Raw genomic sequence first — 5,215 nt, 5'->3', positions numbered from 1 at the left:
GGGATCATGACCTGAGCTGAAGGCAGACGCTTAATGACTGAGCCACCCAGGCGCCCCCTAGCTGGACATCTCTTAACCAGTCAAGTTGACATATAAAATTAACCGTTACGGAAGTGCAACGTCAGGTAGTGCTAAGTGCTCTGAAGAAAAATAAAAATGGATAAGGGAGCTGGGGTGTACATTAAAAAAAAAAATAAGATGTCTTCTAACAAAAAATAAATTGTGATATGTTCACCCAAGGACTACCTCATGGGACAAACGATAGCTCTATACAATGTGGATAAAACTTTGAAACATAGTATTGAGTAAAAAAAGCAAGAAATGATGCCATGAGAAAACAATCAGCCAAATCCAAAATATGGAATATTCTGCAGGTCAAAAGATCTAGCTTTCTCAAAAAAAAAGGCAAAAAAGGGCATGATAACAAGAAGAGAAGAGGGGAAGAAGCAACAGTCAACAAGGTGAGGTGAGCTAAAACTAGATTACTAAACTTGAGAATTGGTGAAATGGGGTGAAGGATTATAATAATGTAATAGATTGCTTATGTAATTGTCTCTACTTTTATTTCAGTTTGAAAATTCCCATAATTCAAATTTTTTAAAATGAGAAAAGTAATTTGCTTAGAAACTTCTTCTGGGCTGAAAAGTAAAAATGTATCTATAAGAATAAAGTAGAAGTCACAGGTTTGGCAGAAGCCGCTGGGGTCTCAGCCGAATCTCGGATTTCTAGACCCTGAGCTGCTCTGCAAGTCACCATGCCGCGTGGAAGTCAGAGCCGCACCTCCCGCATGGCCCCTCCGGCCAGCCGGGTACCTCAGATGAGAGCGGCACCTAGACCAGCGCCAGCAGCTCAGCCTCCGGCAGCGGCTCCACCAGCTGCTGTTGGCTCACCTGCTGCGGCGCCCCGGCAGCCAGGGCTCATGGCCCAGGTGGCAACCACTGCAGCTGGCGTGGCTGTGGGCTCTGCTGTCGGGCACACGATAGGTCATGCCATCACTGGGGGCTTCAGTGGAGGAGGCAATGCTGAGCCTTCAAGGCCTGACATCACTTACCAGGAGCCTCAGGGAACCCAGCCAGCATACCAGGAGCAGCAGCAGTTTGGCCCATGCCACTAATGAGATGAAACAGTTTCTGGAGTGTGCCCAGAACCAGGGTGACCTGAAGCTTTGTGCAGGTTTCAGCGAGGTGCTGAAACAGTGCAGATTTGCAAATGGATTAGCCTAATCAAGAAGTTCAAATTGAAGATAAGGAAAATCATCTCTCATAACCAAGTTAATTTAGCATAAAAATATAATTGATGGTGAATGGTGAATATATAAAGTGTAAAACCACCAGTTAAGCTTCTCCTTCATCATTAAATACAGCTTTCTTCAGAATTGGAATAAAAAAGGTTGTTCTTACTGTATGGAAGTTCATTGAGTTGGTTTGAATTTGGGGTTGGGCAGATATTTGTGTGCCTCCTTAAATCACCTTTTGTGATGTTCTCATTTGTGAATTAGAATAAAGTGATTTTCTCCCCCCCCAAAAAAGTCACAGGTTTATGTGTCATTATAAAGACCTTTTGTTTTGAGATTATTTTAGGTTCATACACAGTTGTAAAAAATAATTCAGACAGATTCCCTATACCCTTCACCGCAATGGCAATATCTTACATAACTATAGCACAATATTGCAATCAGGAAGTTGCCATTGATACAATCAATGGATCTTATTCAAATTTATCAGTTTGGTATGTATTCATTAATGTATATATGGCATGTATATTAATTTCTTTTTTTAAGATTTTATTTATTTATTTGACAGAGAGAGACACAGCGAGAGAGGGAACACAAGCAGGGGGAGTGGGAGAGGGAGAAGCAGGCTTCCTGCAGAGCAGGGAGCCCGATGCGGGGCTCGATCCCAGGATCCTGGGATGATGACCTGAGCCGAAGGCAGATGCTTAACGACTGAGCCACCCAGGCACCCCCATGTATATTAATTTCTATGCAATTTTATGAAAGTGTAGATTTGTGTGACTTCCACCATAGTCAAGATAGAGTTCCATGACAAGATTCTCTTGTACTACCTTTTATAGCCACAGACACAACCCTTCTTCCCTACCACCCCCAAACTCTGGCAGCCATTAACCTGTTCTCTATAATTTTGTCATTTCAAGACAAAATATATAAATGGAATCATACAGTATCTGTAACCCTTTGAAATTTGTTCCCCATCAACCATAATTCTTTTGAGATTCATTTAAGTTATTAAGTATAAAAATAAATCATTCCCTTTCTTATTATCAAGTAAGTATCCCATGGTATGGTTATGCCCCAGTTTGTTTAACCATTCATCTGCTAAAGGACATTTGGGTTGTTACTAATTTTTGGCCTTTACAAATAAAGTGACCATGAATTTTCATGTAAATTAGGTTTTTGTGTGAACACATTTTTTTCATTTCTCTGGGATAAATGTCCAAGAGTGCAATTACTGGGTGTAAGAAACTGCTATACTTTTTTCCACAGCGGCTGTCCCATCTCACATTTCCATCGGCAATATATGTGTGTGAGCTGTAACTGCTTAACTAACAGTTTTTCAAAATAACCGAAGAAAGAATGATGGTTTTTGGTTATTAATTCCTAGAGATTAATTGACCTCTTTCTGATGAAAATGTTTCAGCCCAAATGACCCCATGGTTTGGGAAGATTTCTATAGGAGAAACTCATTGCAAAGAAGTTAGGTCAAGGAAGTCCTAAAAGTGTTTTAAAACAAGGCCAAAAATTTATCCTAAAGACACCTGAAAGGAAGAGAGAAAACCAACATTTAATGAGCAGATATACCAGGCATTTCCCGTTCTTTATCTCGTTTATTCCTCCTGATGATCCTGTAAGAAGGGTTATATGTCCATTTTAGAAATAATGTAATCAAGGGGCACCTGGGTGGCTCAGTGGGTTAAGCATCTGACTTTGGCTCAGGTCATGATCTTGGGGTCCTGGGATTGAGCCCCACATCAGGCTCCCTGCTCAGTGGGGAGTCTGCTTCTCCCTCTCCCACTGCCCATCCCCCTAGTGGTGTGCTTGCTCTGTCTCAAATAAATAAAATCTTTTTTTTTAAATAATGTAATCGAAGTCTCAAATAACATTTGAAACAGTCACAGTTACCAAATGGCAAAGTGAGAATAAAAAACCCAACTTCTAGCTGCCTTTAGCTCAGTGCCAGAAACATAGCAGGCAATCAGCACATTTGTTGAAAGGAATGAATGAATAGATAAATGTCAGCTCTGCTATTTATGTACCCCATGGCAAGACTATTAATTTCTCTGAGACTGTGTCTTCATTTGTTAAAGGAAAATGATAATAACACCCCCTTCAGAGTCGTGAACAAATAAGGTGATACAATAGGAAAAAAACAATTTGGAAAATGTAAAATGTTAAACAAATGTTAGCATAATATTCAGTCAGTGTTATAGCCAAATACGGGTAAAATACAGGCAGGGGACTTGGGTAGGTAAGCGTAGTGCCAGTAATGTACTGTCCTGTGGATCACTTAATTGCTGTTTCCCTAGTTTCCTCATCTGTGAAATCATAATTGAGATTAAGGTTGAGCACCTTAATGACACAGACCCTAAGATTCTCACCAACTAATGAGACAGAACCAACAAAGCCTCTCCATAAGAAATTAATTTGAAAATTTGGGGGCACCTGGGTGGCTCATTTAACCATCTGACTGGGGGCCTGATCTCAGGGTCCTGAGATCTAGCCCTGAGTCAGGTTCTGCTCTGATTGTGGAGCCTACTTGGGATTCTTTCTCTCCCCCTGCCTCTTCTCCACCACCCCCGCTCTCTTTCTCTCTCTCTCAAAAAAAAATGTTTATTATACTTCCCAGGATGATAAAAAGTATGTTGCTGATTATAATTATCCATGGCATTCTGGCCTATATCAATTAGGTCATCCAGAACTATATCAGTGCATCAAAATTATTATATATATAATTTGTGTATTGGTGTGTGCATTTACCAACAGTATTGGTAACAGTTAATAACATGAGAATATATGCATAATTTACAAACAGTGGTCTCTAAGAAAAATCTGCACTGGATATAAAATGTGGAAGAGTGGGCAAGAAATTGATATTTTGTGTCTGTGTAGGGGATAAGGCTGCCTAGGGAGAAGGGTAAAGAAACTTCACATTTTTAACCTTTTGTACTTTCCTTTTGAATTTTGGACCATGTATTACTGCATTACTGTTTTAAAAAAGACTTAAAATTTTATAAAAATCTTGTATAAAAATGGAACATTAACATAGAATAACCACTTTTTAAAGCATTGCCTTTAAATTATTAATTTAAATTATGAAAATATGAAGCTAGTTCCTTTTCAGTATGTTTATATGTTTTTACAGAATCTTTGCTTCCTGGGAATGTTTAATTCTTCCGAATAAAGCAATCTTTAGTAAGACTGATATGCAGAGTGGTACATAAAATTGAATAAAATGAGTTATTTCCTAAGAATAATAATAAATGTGTGTGAGGCACCTGTTTTAACTATGAGCTCAGAGATAAATGAGGCAGAAAGTGTATGTAGGTGAAGAAGAGGAAGAAGTCTGGCATTGCTAAGGGCCACCGTTAGATGCAACTAGCGCCAATGCTGAGGCATTACAGCTCCTGTGCATTTTGGTGGTCTTCCAAAGCGCGGATACTAGAGAGAGTTTGGTTTTAACATCTTCTTCATCTGCTGCCATCACCAGTTAGGGCGGGATTAGGATTTTCGCAAGCCCCTGAACACTGAAAAGATGATGGTGACTCTCCTCCCTATGTAATTAAAAATGGAAATACATTTAGAAAATAAAGCTTAAATCGGGGTGAATGCAAGACCTTCCCTCTCGATTTTCTTAAATAAAAATTCCTAATAAATTCATCAAAGCTGAACTTTTTTTCTGCTTTTCCCTTCTTTAGACTTAGTTCAACTGCCTGTTCCACAATCCAGCACTCGCAGGCTCTTAAACCCAGCCCACGCGGCTTCTCGCAGGTGCCAGCCCCACCCCACGAGGGATCTCCTCCTTCGCTCCTCCCACCTGACCCTTCGCCCCGCCCATTGGGCGCGTCGTCCTTACGGCAGCGCGCCGTCGCCGAAGGCCGGCAGCAAATGAGCGCAGGCGGCGGCGGCCCTCCGTCGTACCCTCGCAGGCGCATGCGCGCTCGTGCCGGGCGCTCCTGAAGACCTGGCGGAGCCCGGCGC

The 5,215-nt window shown here is 41.0% G+C and overlaps 1 pseudogene; it reads left to right on the top strand.

The window, feature by feature from the left end:
* Window positions 1–715: 715 nt before the first annotated feature.
* LOC114202326 (coiled-coil-helix-coiled-coil-helix domain-containing protein 2 pseudogene) lies at window positions 716–1,395 on the top strand (annotated as a pseudogene).
* The last annotated feature ends 3,820 nt before the right edge of the window (window positions 1,396–5,215 follow it).

The sequence above is a fragment of the Eumetopias jubatus genome, unplaced genomic scaffold (assembly GCF_037043125.1).
Source record: "Eumetopias jubatus isolate StellerSeaLion01/CBP00866 unplaced genomic scaffold, mEumJub1_p1.0 scaffold_15, whole genome shotgun sequence".
Taxonomy (NCBI): Eukaryota; Metazoa; Chordata; class Mammalia; order Carnivora; family Otariidae; genus Eumetopias; species Eumetopias jubatus.
The sequence above is the reverse complement of the archived record's forward strand: the minus strand, read 5'-3'. Positions and strand labels throughout refer to the sequence as shown.